The 19,136-nt window shown below is 42.6% G+C and overlaps 1 long non-coding RNA gene across 1 annotated transcript in view; it reads right to left on the bottom strand.

Moving 5' to 3' along the window:
- LOC309805130 overlaps positions 1-19,136 on the bottom strand; it is a 90,585-nt gene that overhangs the window by 55,602 nt on the left and 15,847 nt on the right. Inside the window, exon 2 of the long non-coding RNA XR_014294227.1 lies at positions 14,125-14,192. This is a non-coding gene — a long non-coding RNA (uncharacterized lncRNA). The remainder of the gene's footprint in view (positions 1-14,124; positions 14,193-19,136) is intronic.

Here is a 19,136-nt window from a genome sequence, read left to right as displayed (position 1 = left end):
CTCTTTGTCAATTCTACATTTCTCCTCCATTCAGAATTTATTCTAAGCGTGATGAGAAGTCACTGGAGGTTTTGTTTTGTTTTTTTAAATAAATTTATTTTATTTATTTATTTTTGGCTGCATTGGGTTTTCGTTGCTGTGCGCGGGCTTTCTCTAGCTGCGGTGAGCGGGGGCTACTCTTCGTTGCGGTGCGCGGGCTTCTCATTGTGATGGCGTCTCTTGTTGTGGAGCACGGGCTCTAGGAGCACGGGCTTCAGTAGTTGTGGCTCTCGGGTTCTAGGGCTCAGGCTCATTGCTTGTGGCGCACGGGCTTAGTTGCTCCTCAGCATGGGGGATCTTCCCGGACCAGGGCTTGAACCCGTGTCCCCTGCATTGGCAGGTGGATTCTTAACCACTGCGCCACCAGGGAAATCCCCACTGGAGAGTTTTGAGCAGTGGGGCTGGCATGATCTGGTAAAAGTTTTAAAATGATTTTTCTGGGAAATAGACCAAAGTATGGGGGCAAGAGTGGAGCAGAGAAATCTGTAGTCTGCAGCAGAAGTCCAGACAAGAGATGATGCTGCCTAGAAGGGATAGGCGGATAGCAGAAGAGATGGTGAGAAGTGGTTGGATATATCTTGGTAGAGCTGACCAGACTTGCTACTGAACTGAACTCCAGTTTTACCAGTTTATTCAACCCCCAGGTTTTGGTGCTTGTGCCAGAGTCTACAGTGATAAGATTTGGTCACAGCCCTCGATGAGCTCTCATTTGATAGCAATGAGTCAGGCTTGTTTTTAAAAATTCTAAAACATAATGCCTTTGTGTTAATAATTTTTAAAACATAAAAATAATTTCCCATAAAAATATAACTTAAACATAACTAAAGAAGACAGACAAAATATAAATAGAATAGCATTTTAAAAATTAAATCAATATTTATATACACACACAGAACCAGCAAGCCAAGACTATTGAAGCAGTCAATTTTCCCCCATTTTAAGAAGTAAATAATCTTAATCTCATACAAACTATTGCAGAGAATAGAAAAAAGCAGCAAGCTGTCCAATTCATTTTATGAGACTAGAACAACCTTATCTCAAAACAGATGAAGAATAAATGACAAAGAAAAAAATACAGCCAACTCACTGGAGCATAAGTACAAAAATAATTTAAAAAAAAAAGAATTGGCAAACTAAATTCAATAGCATTAACCCCCTACATCACACCACACAAAAATATTAATTCAAAATGGATCACAGGCCTACCTATAAAACTTAAAATTATAAAGCTTCTAGAAGAAAACAAGAGAAAATCTTTACAACCTTGAGGTAGATAAAAGTTTTTAGATAGAACATATAAGACGCAAGTTATTTTAAAAAATGATATATTGGGCTTCCAAATTAAATGATTTTGATTTTTAAAAGACACCACTTTTAGAAAATGAAAAAGCAAGTCACAGACTAGGGGAAAATATTCTAAAAACATATATCAGATAAAGGACTTGTAGCCAGAATATACATAAAAAACAGTGTAACTCATTAATAAGAAAACAACCAATTTAAAAAATAGGACAAACTTTGAACATAAGCATCATAAAAAATATGTTCAAATAGCTGAGAAGCACATGAAAGGATGGAAAACATCATTGGTCATTAGGGAACTGCAAATTAAAATCATAATGAGCTATCACTACACATACATTAGAATAGGTACATTTCAAAAATAATCATATCAAGATGTAAAGGCAAGGATGTAGAGCAACTGGAATTCTCAGGGATCGCTGATAGAAGTATAAAATAGTATATCTTCTTTATAAAACAGCTTGGCAAGTTTTTTTTTTTTAATTAAACATTCACCTACCATACAATCCAGCCATTCTACTCCTAGGTGTTCATCCAAGAAAGATGAAAATGTATGTCCGTACAAAGATTTGTATATGAATCTTCATACAACTTATTTTTAATAGCCAAACACTGAAAACAACCCAAATGTCCATCAACAAGTAAGTGGATAAACAAACTGTGATGCATCTATAAAGGGAATGCCGGTGAGCAATAAAAAGGAATGAAAGGTGGATTTAACTATAGGTACCTATCATTGCAAGTCACCCATTAATTCAAACAATTAAAGGGAAGAAGATTGTGATCATCAGTTTACGTGGAAAAGGGACCTTTTAAAATTCAACATCCATTCAGGCATTAAAAATAAAGTAGCAAACTAAGAAAGAGAAAGACACTGCCTTAATCTGATAAATAGTTTCTTCAAACAAAAACCTACAGCAAACAGAATAGTTAATGATGAAAAGTCAGAAGTGTTTCCTTTCAAGTCAGAAACCAGCCAAGGCTGTCCAACCACTACATCTATTCAACATTGAACCATAGGACAGACAACTCAGTAAGAAATAAAGTGTGTAACATTGGAAAGGAAAAAGTAACTGTTATTCATAGGCAATGACATTGTGAACATAGAAAATACAGATTATTCTATGGAAAAACTATTAGAATAAATAAAAAGAATCAGAAACTTGCTAGATATAAGATCAATTTCTTTTAAAGTTGTTTTCCAGCACACCAATAAACAATGAGAAACATTTTAAAGGATACTGTTGGTTCACAAACTAAATACCTTCCCAGGTGAAATATGAAACTGACCCCCATACACGGAAGGCAAGGAGAGACCGAAGAAAGAGATGGACCACTTCAGGTTGGCAGGTTTAGTAACCAAGGGAACTTACTTATGAGGCTTGTCTCGGGCGGCTGCAAGACTGAGCAGATCTCCACACCAGCCCACCAGAACCTTAAAGGTTTATATAGAGGCCCTGATTGGGTTCGGTCACATATACCATCCAGATGATCTCAACAACACCTTACTTTCTCAAGGCTATATCCTTTTTTTCTTTTCGGTACGTGGGCCTCTCACTGCTGTGGCCTCTCCCGCTGCGAAGCACAGGCTCCAGACGCGCAGGCCCAGCGGCCACGGCTCACGGGCCCAGCCACTCCGCGGCATGCGGGATCCTCCCGGACCGGGGCACAAACCCGTGTCCCCTGCATCGGCAGGCGGACTCCCAACCACTGCGCCACCAGGGAAGCCCCAAGGCTATATCCTTGAAACAGCTCCTAGCATGGGAATGATGGGCAGAACATACATTCCAAGGACGGGGCGGTGGGGGTTGGGGGGTGCAGTGAAGAGCCTCCAATTGCCCAGGTCCAGCTTGTGGGTCAGCTGGTGGTCACATCCTCTTGATGACCTTCTCCAACAGAAATATGCTGTTGCCCACCCTGCCCCCAACACACACAAAGTGAGAATGAGAGCGCAGTCAGGACATAGGTATGGAAAACCTTGTAGTTCATACACAAAAGTCAGACTTTTTCCTGAGGGCAAGATCTTGGGCCTGCTTGTCCCTGCAAGTCGTACGCAGGGGCAGCAACAGCCAGATTTGTGTTGTAGGAGGTTCCCTCGAGCTGCAGGATTGGCAAGAACAAGCAAGGCCACAAACTCCATCTGAACCGTGTATACACTCTTCAGACATCCTAAAGATAACTACTACTGAAACAGTAACCAGCTCAATGCAACAGGATGAACTTCTCATTAACAAAAACCAAATACTGCCTTTCAATGCAAAAAGGAGTTCATGCAAATATGAGGCCTGATAACAGTTTGTGAAATCAAGATTTGAAGGATCCAGTAAAGGACAAGTTTATTAGGAGCTCACAGTGGGTGATAGCTATTGGGAAAGCTATGAGGAAATTATAAATTAAAGAGGAAAGTGAAAAAGAAAATCTCATGGCCTCTCCAATAGCATACTAGGCTATTATGTCCTATTGTGAACACTGTGCTACATTTTAAGAAGTGACATTAGACATGAAAATGGAGGGGCAGACGGCCATAAATTTTTTGATGCTCCTCCCATGGAGAGGTACAACCTATGTCCCTTCTCCTCATCTGAGTGGGTTCTGTGACTTCTATGATCAATAGAATGTAGCTGACTCCAACAGCTTCTAGGCCCATACTTTAAGGTACTTTAGTATTAGTAGCCTTTACTTATTCCATCTTGGAGCACAGAGCCACCATGTAAAATGGCCATCTACCCAGAGGCCATCATGCTGGGAGGAAGAGGAATGGCCTTGTGGAGAGATAGAAGCCCAGCCAGTCTCAAGCTATTCCAGAACCTAGCAAATCAATTCCTGGCCCAGACCAGAGCCAGACACTGATGACATTTCGGAAAGCCAGCCCAAGTCAAACCAGCCCCACTGAGAATTTGACTGCAACTACATGAGTGATCTAAGCACGAATCAGCCAAGTGGGTTCAGTCAACCTACAGATTCATGAGATATAATGATAACATGATCACAATTTTATATATTATATCACGTATAAGTATTAATACAATAAAAAGTGGTTTTAGCCATTAAGTTTGTTACACAATAGAGAACTAAAACATGAGGTTCCTGTCTCACAGACTGTTTCCTGCCACATGAGGAATGATTAAAAGAACAGTGAATATTTAGCCTAGAAAAGGGAACAGTTTAGAAAAGGATAATAACCATCTTCAAGTATTTGAAACTCTAGCATGTGAACTAAAGAAGAGCTTTATTCTCCAAAGGCCAGATCTAGGACCAAGATCAGATGATATAGGGAAGGAGCAAACATCAGGTTCCTAGAAAGAATATTCCAATAATTAGTGTGGTACAAGAATGAAAACAGCATTACAGTGATGTCAGAAACAACTTTCTCTGGACATGTTCAACTAAATAGACATTTTTCCAAAGAGGGAATGTAAATGGCCAAGAGGCTCATGAAAAATGCTCAACATTGCTAATTATCAGGGAAATGCAAAGTGAAACCACGAGGTATCACCTCACACTTGTCAGAATGGCTATCATCAAAAAGAACACAAATAACAAAGGTTGGCAAGGATATGCAGAAAAGAGAACCCTCCTACACTGATGGTGGAAATGTAAATTGATGTAGCCACTATGGAAAACAGTACGGAAGTTTCTCAAAAATCTAAAAAGAATACTACCTTGTTACCCATCAATTCCACACTTAGGTATATATCTGAAAAAAAAACCACACTAATTCAAAAAGATACATGCACCCCAATGTTCATAGCAGCATTATTTAAAATTGCCAAGATATGGAAGCAACCTAAGTATCCATCAACAGATGAATGGATCAAGAAGATGTGGTGTATACACATATACAGTAGAATACTACTCAGCCATAAGAAAGAATGAAATTTTGCCATTTGCAGCAACATATATGGACTTGGAGGGCATTATGCTAAATGAAATAAGTCAGACAGAGAAAGACAAATACTATATGATATCACATATAATGTGGAATCTAAAAAATATAACAGACTAATGAATATAACAAAAAAAGAAGCAGACTCACAGATACAGAGAACAAACTAGTGGCTACCAGTGGGGAGAGGGAAAAGGGGAGGGGAAACCTAGGGGTAGGGAATTAAGAAGGACAAAGTATTAGTTACAAAATAAGCTACAAGGATATATTGTACAACACGGGGAATATAGCCAATATTTTATAACTATAAGTGGAGTATAAAAATTCACCTTTAGGGGCTTCCCTGGTGGCGCAGTGGTTAGGAATCCGCCTGCCAATGCAGGGAACACGGGTTCGAGCCCTGGCCTGGGAGGATCCCACATGCCGCGGAGCAGCTGGGCCCGTGCACCACAACTGCTGATCCTGCGCTCTAGAGCCCACAGGCCACAACTGCTGAAGCACATGTGCCTCAGCTGCTGAGGCCCGCGCGCCTAGAGCCCGTGCTCTGCAACGGGAGAAGCCACCACAATGAGAGGCCCACGCACCGCAACAAGGAGTAGCCTCTGCTCTCAGTAACTAGAGAGAACCTGCGTGCAGCAGCAAAGACCCAATGCAGCCAAAAATCAAAAAAATTTAAAAAAATGCTCAACATCATTAATCATTAAAGAAATGCAAATCAAAACTACAATGAGGGGGCTTCCCTGGTGGTGCAGTGGTTGGGGGTCCACCTGCCGATGCAGGGGACACGGGTTCGTGCCCCGGTCTGGGAGGATCCCACGTGCCGCGGAGAGGCTGGGCCCATGAGCCATGGTGGCTGAGCCTGCGTGTCTGGAGCCTGTGCTCCGCAGCGGGAGAGGCCACAGCGGTGAGAGGCCCATGTACCGCAAAAAAAAAAAAAAAAAAAAAAAAAAAAACTACAATGAGATATCATCTCACACCAGTCAGAATGGCCATCATCAAGAAATCTAGAAACAATAAATGCTGGAGAGGGTGTGGAGAAAAGGGAACACTCTTGCACTGCTGGTGGGAATGTGAATTGGTACAGCCACTATGGAGAACAGTATGGAGGTTCCTTAAAAAACTACAAATAGAACTACCATATGACCCAGCAATCCCACTACTAGGCATATACCCTGAGAAAACCATAATTCAAAAAGAGACATGTACCAAAATGATCATTGCAGCTCTATTCACAATAGCCCGGAGCTGGAAACAACCTAAGTGTCCATCATCGGATGAATGGATAAAGAAGATGTGGCACATATATACAATGGACTATTACTCAGCCATAAAAAGAAGCGAAATTGAGCTATTTGTAATGAGGTGGATAGACCTAGAGTCTGTCATACAGAGTGAAGTAAGTCAGAAAGAGAAAGACAAATACCGTATGCTAACACATATATAAGGAATTTAAAAAAAAAAAAATGTCATGAAGAACCTAGGGGTAAAACGGGAATAAAGACACAGACCTACTTGAGAATGGACTTGAGGATATGGGGAGGGGGAAGGGTAAGCTGTGACAAAGCGAAAGAGAGGCATGGACATATATACACTACCAAACGTAAGGTAGGTAGATAGTGGGAAGCAGCCGCAGAGCACAGGGAGATCAGCTCGGTGCTTTGTGACCGCCTGGAGGGGTGGGATGGGGAGGGTGGGAGAGAGGGAGATGCGTGAGGGAAGGGATGTGGGAACAGATGTATATGTACGACTGATTCACTTTGTTGTAAAGCAGAAAGTAATAAAAAAATAAAAAATAAAAAATAAAATAAATTAAAAAATTAAAAATATTTAAAAAAATTCACCTTTAAAAATTGTGAATCACTATATTGTACACCTGTAACTTATATAATATTGTACAGTAACTATACTTCAATAAAAGACAGACTAGAAGTATGATCAGGTTTCTGTGTTCCTACTGTGTGTTTCAGAGGGGTGACAACTAAACTTGCTGACATCTGTGTGAACTGAAAGTAACCGAGCTATTCTTAATTCCTTCTCTTTGAAAATACTGACTCATGAGGCAATCACATTCCATGGCCTTGACTCCAACTTAACCTAAGCTTAAACAAGACAAATATCTTAGGAATTATATATGTATTCTATTTGTAAGATGTTCACAAAAGCGAGGGACACAAATGCTATTAGGAACCTCTTCTAGTATTTAAACAAACAACTTTGTGGAAACACTTTAAGACTGGAAGAGATTATCCTTCACTACACTTCTTTCACCTACACTGGATAACTACTTCCCTACATCTGATCACTCACTATAATCCAGAAACTGTGCTAGTCATTTTAGATTATTCTCCTATTTGTGCCACACAAAACTCTAAGATAAGGTTTTATCCCTATTTCACAGATTAAGAAACTGAGGCACAGAGAGGTTAAGTAAACTGCCCAAATGTGCAGCCAATAAATCCTAAACTCTTACCCAGCTGGCCAATTACCTGGGCAGACTGAAGAATCCTTCTCACAGAAAGCAGTGACTTTGCTTTAACTCAGTTCCTTGGAAGCCCCATCCATACCTGTTTCTTGGTTTCCAGTAATGCCCTTATGTGATTATCAAATGGGTGACTAAATTCTTGTGTTAGAAAAAGCAGAAAGGAGAATAGATTGAGAATGAAGTACCTCTCTTTACATAGAAGTGCAATTATGTGCGGGCTTCTAGGTAGAGTTGAAGACAAAATTGCTATAGCAACCATTCTAGGTCTCTTCCCCAAAATATAGGTTACATCACAAATCAGACAAATGCCATATAGCATAGCACCACCTCAGTGAAAACTAGAAAATAAATTGTGTTGATCCAAGGGGAGCAAACTATGATAAACAAAGCTAATCATTATTGGGCCTCTCCATTTAAAACAACACCAAAACAAACAAACAAAAAAACTTTAAAAAGAATTTTCCCTAGAAATCAGATAAACCAAACACGCTGTTGCTACAAGAATCAGTCCACCAAATAAGGCAGCCTCTCATTCAGAAAGAGTCCACTTGGGAGCCCAACTTAGGCTTATCATCAAAGTATTGATATTAAAAAGTACTGAGAGGGCTTCCCTGGTGGCGCAGTGGTTGAGAGTCCGCCTGCCGATGCAGGGGACTCGGGTTCGTGCCCCGGTCCGGGAAGATCCCACATGCCGCGGAGCGGCTGGGCCCGTGAGCCATGGCCGCTGAGCCTGTGCGTCCGGAGCCTGTGCTCCGCAACGGGAGAGGCCACAGCAGTGAGAGGCCCGCGTACCGCAAAAAAAAAAAAGTATTGAGAAAACAATCAGTTGGAATGCCTAATGTATATATTTCAAACCCATCTCTGGATCTTTCTTCATACCAGGGGTCACAGGGTGTATGAGGAAGGTTACACAGTGGGATACACAGTTAGTTGTAGCGGTGTTTTCTGCAGGGGCTTGGACCAAATGACCCTTCAAGGTGATCTGGTATCTTTCAAGTCCACAAGCTGTGTTTATATCCAATCCCAGCTCAGACAAGCTACACTAACCACAGAAGTTGGGATAAAAGCCAGATGCATCCCACACGTCCCTGTGGTCCTCCTGCCTTCTGGCAAACTCCAGGACCAGATTGGAAAATCTGTGCCCGGTTTGGGGGCCAAGTTTGGTGTGATCTGAGGATGATTTATATGGCTTTGGTTGGAGTCCACACCATATGTGCTACTTTGGCCAAGTTTAGCTTCGGGGTTTCTGACTCATTTGAAGTGAAGTGTATCAGGTGGGAACAGATGGGTCCCCCAACAGGGATCAGAGGGGTCTCCTCCAAATCTTGTGGGACACTAAGACAACTGAATTGTCCACCTCTATACTCAAAAGTCCAGAAAACATGCAATGCAGGTGGTGTCAGGGCAAAGGAGCTGGATGTACAAGTGCTTTCCAGGAGTTGCCAAAAATAAAAATAAATTGCTTTTAATTTCTGAAGGGAGAAAGGCTGGATTGATTTTACAGACTCTCCTCTGAACAGCAATTTACATGCTGAAACTGCAAAGCTGAGGGTAAAATATCCCTTCCAGGTGATTTGAAATCCGTTGATTAATTTCAAGTTGATGACCTTGTTCCCCTACAACAATAGAACTCTAATTCATCTCACTCAGGCTGCCTCTAACTAGTTTTCAACAATCACTAAACAACCAGCAAGTGGTGGTGGCTATTCGGTGGATAGAATCCCTATTAACAAATACAAATTAAATGAAGCATATCAAAAGAACACGATTCCAGTATCAAACTAAATAGGATTTTCTCTGAATTTAAGAGCAAAATACATCCCCATCAGAAGCATCTCAGATACTGTAAGGCAGCTCTGCTCAATAGATAGAAATAAAAGGCAATGGATAAACAAGGCCCTACTGTATAGCACAGGCAACTGTATTCAATATCCTGTGATAAACCATAATGGAAAAGACTATGAAAAAAATCTATATATATGTGTAACTGAATCACTTTGCTGTAGTATGCAGAAATTAACACAACACTGTAAATCAACTATACTTCAATAAAATAAATTTAAAAATAAAAGGCAAGCCACAAATACAAGCTAGGTAATTTTAAAATTCTCTAGTAGCCACATTAAAACAAAAGAACAGGTGAACTTAATTTTTAAAATATTTTTATTTAACACAATAGATCTAAAATATTATCATTTCAACATGCACTCAGTATAAAATGTTTAATGAGATTTTTTACATTCTTTTTCCATGTAAGTCTTTGAAATGTGGTATGTATTTTACACTGCACAGCATCTCAGTTCCAACTTTCTGCATTTCAAATGCTTGAAAGACTTATGTGACTAGTAACTACCAGTAATGGACAGTGCAGCTCTAAGGTAATTAGCCACGCTAAATATCTTTCAGAAAACAAACGTTACAGTCAGCTCAGACACAAGTTACAGGGAGATGAATAATGGTTTTGATGAAATGGCAACATTTGGGAGGCTGTATAGTAGCAGGCCACAGGGAATCTGAGAAAAACCCTGCCCAAGCTTTACCTCCACCTGCCTCAGTTTTCTCATCTGTATTGTGAGGACAAGAGCTCAAGCTATCGCATACGGCTTAGCGGTTAAACTAGTGAACACAAGTAGAGTGCCTGGAACCATTCCTGGCATATCATAACAATCAACAATCCTGGCAAGAAGAGGCTGACCAGAAATACCTTGAAGGCAAGGACTGTTCCTTATTCATCACTGTGAAGTCCCAGTACCTAGCATAGACCTGGTACATGGTCAATGAACATTTTCTTTTAAGCTGTTAAGAGTGGTAAGATGTGGTGATGGGTTGCCCAGATCCTGCTTTCAGAACGAAAAGGAATTTAACTCGGGCTGTTGGGTATTCTGCCAGCAGGCAGCCCTCAGCTATCCTCTCCCTATTGGGATTGCATCAACTGAAAACCAATGGCTTGCTTAAAATCAAGCACCTTTTCCAGGTTTGTTTACTTACAATACAACTATCAGGCAGGCTCTCTCCTCCGCAGGGAAGACAGCTCCAAAAGTCCATACCAGCTCCAGAGACCCTCATCCCTGTGTATGTAACCTTGAGCATGCGTTGTACATCGACTTCTCCCTCTACCCTATGCTGCTTCCTTCCCCCTCCTTCCACAGGTGTCGATCCTAAAGGCTCTCCCTAATAAACACCCTGCCTGTTAACACACAACTCACAGAACCCAACTGGTGATGGATGGTAAGAAACCAGAACTGTCTGTTGAAAGAAGAGTTAAGATGGTGAATAAATAATATTTACCAGTGGCTTTCGAACAATTTCTATTAACCAGGTCAATACATGTGCCACCTGTATACCATGCATTGTGGAGTGTCTCTTTGAGTCTTTCCACCAGCATCTCATTTCTTCCAAGACACACAACCAAGTAATGACAGAAGAAACGAGAACAGCTGCAAGCACTGAGACTCTTTCAAGAAAGCCTCTTTCTTCTTTAGGTTATCCAAGACCCACACACTACAACCAGATGCATGCCGGAGAGAGCCCAAACCACACTGACTTCTCTCCCATCTCGGACTTTCAATTCTTAAATTTGCCCTTTACTTAAAAAAGTCAATGATTTCACCAAGAAAGTTTGATTAGTTTCTTTTACTTTCTGTAATGAAGTGCCATCCTTTTTACACTTGAAAGGATCTTTGTAATAATGCAACATTGATCTTTTGAATACAGATGAGCTAACCTAGATAATAGGATTTAGAATGTGAAAGACAGGACTTGGTACGATATTTAAGGCTCCAGTGCCATCAAGAGGAATTGCAGCATAAGACATCTGTTTCCAGAGACATTGTCTGGTGCCACATTAATAAATGCCGGATCATGTTCCCCCCAGCACAAAGTTTTTATTTTGTTCAACAGCTTCAGAGATGTCAACACGCTCTGTCCCCAGATGTCAATCACCCAGTACAAAAAAAAAGAAAGAAAAGAAAAAAGAGAGATTTAGCTCTGCGATCTGTCCTCTACAGCCTGCAGCTTTACGCCTCAAAAGTGGACAACTGGGATTCAAATTTGATACTAAAAAGCAATTCTAATAAAACTTCAGAAAAAAATAGCAAGTCATTCATTCAAACAATGCTATTTTGCACCAGGTTTAGTTTAGGTAGAGGCTGGGAATATAAGAATGAATTAAACACAGGTCAAGCCCTTGAAGAACTAACAGGAGAAGGCAGGAGATGTTAGCTCTGGACAATGAAGTGTATTTTGCAGGAAGCCATACAGTAGGTGGCTATTTTTCCACCTCCCCAGCCCTTAGAAAAATAGAGAAAAGAGCTTTTTGGTGGGCCCACCCTCCAAGAGAGGCTGAGTAAGACATCCTTATACACAGCCTCATACACAGTGGTCGCTCTTGCTCAGTCAGGGCCAAGGCCATGAATTCTGTGTATGCAACCATGTTAGATCTGACCTCAGAACAAAGTAAAAAGAACTGTCATGAAAGACCCAGTCCAGTGACAAGTCTAGGAGGATCCACGTTATTCTCTCTACTTATGGTATGTTTGAAATTATCCATATTTTTTCTTAATTAAGTCCAAATTTAGTTTGGGGAGCTATAACTAAGCCACGAGCAAAATCAAGTGCCAAGTCTGAGATACTAACCATAAAGTGTATAGAGCCAGAGAGAGCTCAGTGTGGGCTAAACTGGGCTACGTTCTATCATCCAAGTCCCAAGGGCTTCTTGGGACTTGGATGATAGACTAGCTGAGAGTTACTGCTCCCTCACTCTGTAACGGGTGGTATGAGAAGCACTTCACACACACTGTCTCATTTACCCGTCATGGGACTGTATGAGGGTGTTACCTCTGCTTTGCAGATGAGAAAATTGCAGCCCAAGGTTGAATAATTTACCCCAGGTTGTGCAATTCTTAGGTGGTGGAACTTAAATTTGAACCCAGTTTGTCTGACCCCAGAGCCTGAAGTCTTCAACAACTAGATCATACCAAACACTTGGCAAAGAGTGAGGATGGATCAGCGAGGGACAGGACCAAAAAGGAAAACCAGGAAACCTGATAGGCCCATGGGGAAAGGCATATTGAAAGACAACAGGTAGAGATGTAAGCAGGTGTCACGAGGAGAGTCTAGCCATATAGAGTCAAGTTTGATGCTAGACCTTGGAATGACAAATAAGTCCAAAAGAATTGGGATAACAGATAAGAGACCAAAGCAGGGATGCCCTTACTGGAATGCCTTACAAGACAGGGACTTGGTTACCAGGTAAGATGGTAAGAGTACAATTCTAGATGCAAAATATGAGTTTCCAGAAAAGCAATAGCAGAGCTGATTGATACCCTCATTATATGCTTCCTGGGAATATACTTGGTCCCAGACTCTGGCCTTAGGCTCCCCCTATTTAGGAATATGATAACCTCAACCACAATGGGCAGAAACTGTAGCATCTAAAACATGGACTATGACATTCTGGCCCCATGAAATGTTAAAAGAAAAGAAAAGAGAATAAAAGAAAAGGAAAAAAAAAGAGAAAAGGCAGGAAGCAAGGAAAGAAGGGAGGGAGGGAGGGAGGAAGAAAGGAAGGAAAGGGTGAAGGAGGGAGGGGAGGGAGGGAAGAAGAGTTTTAAGTTCCTAGGTCCAAATAGCTTGAGAAACCCTGCATGCAAGAGCATCCTTTGGGAGATTTATAATGCACATGAGCATAAAACTCCATTTAAAAAAGCAAACATTTTCCAAATGTGTTTGCCCACTGAGCCGCACAGAGCACAGCCTAGGAATGAATAGTGTAGAGAAATTCAGGGGCAGAGAACAAAAACAGCCCTCTCGAGAGAAGGAAGGGTATTACGGAAAGTGGAGATGGCCAGAGAAAAAGGCGTGAAAGAAGCCAAGAGTAACCAGAAATTATGGTTGGAAAGAGACAAAGATTCCATCTGAAAAAATTAAGACCAGATTACAAAGGAGCTGGAAAGCCTGAATGGACAGAAAGTGGGAGGGTCCTGAACTGAGGAATCATAATATTAACAGCAGAGATCAAATGTGCTGGGTCTAAGAGCTCAGAATCTAAATCGGGAGAGAATGTTGGTGAGGGTGGTGGGGTGAGGAGGTGGGATGTGTTTTTAGCTCAAAGGCAGTGTACCCTGTGGAAAGCGCCAGAGCTTTGAAATCAGACATTTCCATTTGAATGTCAACGCTGTCATTTACCCCTGTGTAACCTTGGAGTTTGGGGCTCCATCCCCTTTCCAGCAGCTGGGAAACAAAGGCTTAAAGAAGGAATGTGACTTGTCCAACATTCCACTGCAAAAAGCACCTCAGCCAGGATTCAAAACCACAGTTGGCTGCCTCCAGAACCACTGGGCTGGACCATGGTATTATACCATCTCTGAGATCTTTTCCCTTCAGCCCTTCAAGGGCAAGAACGCCGGTCACTCACCCAGTCTCCATGGTTCTCCCGGGTACCGCTGCCTCTCCACTTCCCTGTCCGTCAGCTGAGAGCATCACCTGTGCCCCACAAGAAAGGTGTTATTGGAATACAAAGTTACATAAGATCTGTGCTATTGTTTTTAAAAATTCACCCAACGCCACCTTTAGCCAACTGTTTTTATTCCAGACACTATTATGATATTTTATTTCAAGCTAACAGATACACCCAGTCCAGTTATATCTTTGGCCACCGTTCAGGTGACAGAGACAACACCATCCCTTTGGGATATCTCTGGTGGTTTCTATTCTTTGAGCAGCACGGTTCAGCACCTTTGTTCCGGCTGCAATTGCTTAAGAACAGCACCTGTCCATTTCCTTTTGCATCACCTCACTCTATAGGTGATGCTCAACTCTAGAAGTCACCAGTTGTAAAGGCTTTTATTTTTTTCGTTTCTCGAGTTAGACCCTGATAGGTCTGGGGTGAGCAGCCCTGGCTCCCTGTGGTGTAGAGAGCGGGTTCTCCGTCTGAGCCGCCCCCGCAGGGTCATCCCAGCCCCAGAGGCAGCGATAGGCCCGCGGGGCGGCATCTCTTGGAGGTGAGAGCGCGGAGAAAGCCCGCCTGAGCCTTGGCTTTGACTTGTAAACAGAGGCTTTGAAAGAGCAAAGTTGTGAGTTTGTCTCCACCAAAGCAAACTTCCTCTGCTGTTTGCTTTGGGCGTTTGGCCGCTGTCTCTGCAGAGCGAGCATGGATTTCCTGTCTGTTCGTCTAGCTTCTTGGAGCCGCACGGAGTTCAGCTACCACCGCGAGGCTCCATAACAGGCGTGCAGCTGCGTCCGGGTCGGAGCCCCAAGCCAAAGGCTTTCCTCTCTTGCTCCACGGCTCGCTTAACCCTTTCTTCCCCAAGCACCATCAGGCAGGGAATCTGCAGCTTGCTAGAGTGCTAGTTAGGAAGCTCCCTGAATCACCAGCCTGCAAACCCAGTGCTCCCAAGAGGAAACCAAGAAAGAACCAGGAGGTGGCCTCCCGGGCACCGTGCCAAGCAGCGCACCCTGTTAAGGTAGTGCCTGCCTCGCAGGGCTGTCGTGAGGGTTAAATGAGATTATCCCCATTTCACCAGAATCACAGTGAGACTCTACCCACGGTCAACCACAGGTCTGCCCACCTTCAAAAACAGAGCTCTTCCAGGAATGAAATTCGAGGTGCTGGCAATTTCTCTAAGTGCTGCCCAAGCAAGGAGCTCCACATTCAGGCTGATTTTTCTTGAGACATGTGGCACCTTCACTATATCTTTCATTTTTCTACTTTGAGACAGGCATGGGTATTAAATGCTCATTTTCCTTTTGATTGTAACAAAAACAGTGCAAAGTGATTTCAATTGGCCCCTCCTTCAGTGTCAGAGAAGCAAAAGGGGACACCTGGGTGTGTAGTGACTACATACAGCTACAGAGAAGGTGGCTGCTGCCCTTTGTCACCAGGCTAGTCATACCAAGTTGTCCAATGTTTCAAGAAAAATCCAGGTTTCAGCAAGAAACCTGGATTTTTAGTAAGAACTCTTTGCATTTAAGTGTTGGCAATTAATTTAAAAAAAAATGTTAAACACCGTATGGGCCCATACAACCTGACAAACCAAATATGCTCACAGGACAGGTGTTAGAACTGTCTGCCATTGTAACCTCTGCATTGTCCTACCTTAGGAAGAGTCAGCTGATTAGCTCTGAGTTAAGACCTCCTGCATCCAAAGAGGCCAGGGGACATTAGGAGCCCAGCAGGACTAGACCTATCTGTGAAAGAGGTGCTTCAGAGTTTCTATGATCATGAGGTTAAGCAGGTCACAGAGTTCCATCTTCAGAGAAAGCTGGCTAGATTCTGCCTACTTAATAGGTGTGGAGAAAGATTAAATGCAAAAATTTTCTGATAGCAACAGCAGGATTTAAGTCCTATCTAAGGGTATTGAGGGTTTGGAGGAAGGATGGGCTTATGTATTATCTTTGTGACATTTCCAATTAAATGCAAAATCAACAGAACATCTTCTGCCAGGGTCACAGTGGTAATGAGCACTCACCCCAGCTTGTTAGCACAGTAATCCCTCAAAACAGCAAAAAGGAGGATACATCAACTGCCTTTGCTACCTTTATCAGCATAAACAAAGATAAAAATACGGTATAAAATGTTAACTATCTTCCCCCGTTCTACCTGCAAATGTGAAATTCCCCTGTGCTTCAATAAAGGAAAAATATATCCAATGAAATCTAACAAATGGACCATCTGTTCAGAAAGCAGAGGCAGGCATCTTTTACATGTGACACTGCTGCCCTCGTGTGGTCAAAAGATATAATGCAACTGTTTTCCAAGAATGCTTGAAAGGTTCTGACTGCAAAATGTACTTATAAATATGTCAGTTATAAAATGGGACAATACATGGGAAAACTTTCATTTAAAAAAACACAAATATCACTTATAATAAAAACCTCTGTTCAAATCAGACTCTGGACTCTGAGTTTCATTCCACGCTGAGTTTTCTTATGAAAAGGAGAAGAAATCAAGGGAAACAAGTGTCATTAGGAAATAGCTGAATGGCAGGGACGCAGAACTCTCAGACCTAATGATGACGTCAGTCACTTCTCTGCCACAGTGCCAGTACCTGGCTTCCCACCTCACTGTTTTCCTGTATGGTTCTGCAAAGGTGGGGGAAAAACCTTTTACTTCCCACTCACATTTACTGTCTCCACAACATTAGTTCGGACCACCACCTCTGGCTACACCATTCAAGTCCATGGGCTTAAATATCCCGGAGGCTACCCCTGAGTAGGCATCGTCCGAGGGGGTGGCAGGAATTCAGTGCCCAGATAGGGAATAGAAAGGAAAACTTCCCCAGCATGGTGAACCAGACAGGATGGAGACAACATTATAACAAACTAAATAAATAATATTTCTGTTTTCTTCTCTCTTCCACTGACTTTAGGGTGACTTGGTTATTCAATGAACAAATTTTTTTTTAATGGAATATCTATGAACACAAAACAAGGTGGCAGGCACACTCAGAGCAGAAACCCCTCTCAGCCAGCTTTCTTCCCCGTAAAATGGGGAAAAAATGCCTATTTAATCCTTACCATCACCCTATGGAGATCTCAAAGTCTCTCCAAGATTGAGCAAAGCCTGTAGGCTTTCACCATAACGTTCTAGTTTGAATTCAGGTGCGAGTGAATGGGATGTTTGGTTGATAATCTGAAAGCTGAGTGGATTTCTTGAGCTTTGTGACTCAGAATGGCTTGCAGGGTGACCAGCACTGTAGCTTGCTGGTCGTTAACTGAAGCTGGGTGCTGTAGTTGAGATGGAGGTCTCTGGGAGATTTTTGCCGCTTGATATTATGTGGAGCTGGGAGGTCTCTTGTGGACCCGTGTCCTGAAGTTGGCTCTCCCACTTCAGAGGCACAGCACTGACTCCTGGCTGGAGCACCAAGAGCCTTTTATCTACCTGGCTCAGAATAAAAGGGAGAAAAAGTAGAAAGAAAGAATTAGTAGAAGAAAGAAAGAGAGAGAGAAAGAAAGGAAGAAGGAAAGAAAGGAAGGAAGGAAGAAAGAAAGGGAGGGAGGGAGGGAGGAAAGAAAGAAATAAAGAAAGAAAGGGGTGGAGGGAGGGAGGGAGGAAGGGAAGGTAGGAAAAAAAGAAAGAGAGAAGATAAAGTAAAATAGAATAAAGTATAAAATATAGTAGCGTTATTAAAAATAAAAAAGTAATTATTCAAAAAAAAAAAAACGGACGGATAGAACCCTGGGACCTATGTTGGAAGCAAAGCTATACAGAGAAAATCTCACACAGAAGCATACACATACACATTCACAAAAAGAGAACAGGGGGGAAAAAATCGAAAATCTTGCTCTCAAAGTCTACTTCATCAATTTGGGATAATTCGTTGTAAAAAGAGGAAAAGGGGAAGAAGTCTGAAATCTTGCTCTCAAAGTCCACCTCCTTAATTTGGGATAATTCGTTGTAAAAAAGAGGAAAAGGGGAAAAAATCTTAAATCTTGTCCTCAAAGTCCACCTCCTCAATTTGGGGTGATTCGCTGTCCATTCATGCACTCCACAGACGCAGGGCACATCAAGCGGACCTGCAATGGTTGAAACCAGGCAAATTGGTTGCAAAAGTGGAAAGCCCCCAAGCCCCTTCCCAAGGGAGCCCAACGGAGCTGCAAGGTCCAGGCTGCTGCAGTCAGTGTTGGGATTGCTGGCTGAGTGGCTGGCCATGACAGGTCCTAACCAGCTGGACCCCAAGCACCTCTGAGGACTGCAGGCTGCTGTGCCCCATCCCAACTCCCGCCACTGCCCCAGATCCTGCTGCAAAAGTGAGTGGGACCCTTACTCCCCAGCTAGTAAACGGGGGACAACATAGCTAGTCTTTGTTTTATTCATATCAGGCATGTCTGCCGCTCTGTGCGAGTGTCCGAGAAAATGAGTTTTGGCATCAGATACACCCAAGCTCAATACACCCCACCTCTGCCCCTTACCAGCTGTGTGATCTCAGCGAGTTAATCTGTGTCTCGAGTTTACAGCCTGATCTATAAAACAGGGATAATGGTCCCTGACTCACTGGGTTGGTGTGAGAACGCATGCCTGTTTGGCACACGACACATGTTGTTAAATGATAACAGAGCTGGCACTGTCAATAATTGAAGCAGGTTTTGAAGGCCGGGTGAATTTGAGCTTGGGGTGAGCAAAAGTATTGAAGCCAGAAAGCCTCTGGATGCGATTTAGACCTAGTGACTAGGAGGGATGCAAACTCTCCAGCATCAAGATCAAGGGCAGGGTTGGGAGTCCGACAGCCCAGCCAACATGACTCACAGCCATTTGTTGAACATTTACTCCTTCCCTTGTAACCTGTCAGGGGCCACTATCGATCATCTTCCTTCTCTTCTGAGCCGTCCCCGCAGCTGGGCTGACAAGGGTGAACGGCAAAGTGCTGGCTCCTAACTAGGAGGTTTTCATGATGCCACATTTCTCTGGCTGCTGCTGTAGTCTTTTCA

Source organism: Mesoplodon mirus (assembly GCF_964341445.2).
Source record: "Mesoplodon mirus genome assembly, chromosome: 5".
Taxonomy (NCBI): Eukaryota; Metazoa; Chordata; class Mammalia; order Artiodactyla; family Ziphiidae; genus Mesoplodon; species Mesoplodon mirus.
The sequence above is the reverse complement of the archived record's forward strand: the minus strand, read 5'-3'. Positions and strand labels throughout refer to the sequence as shown.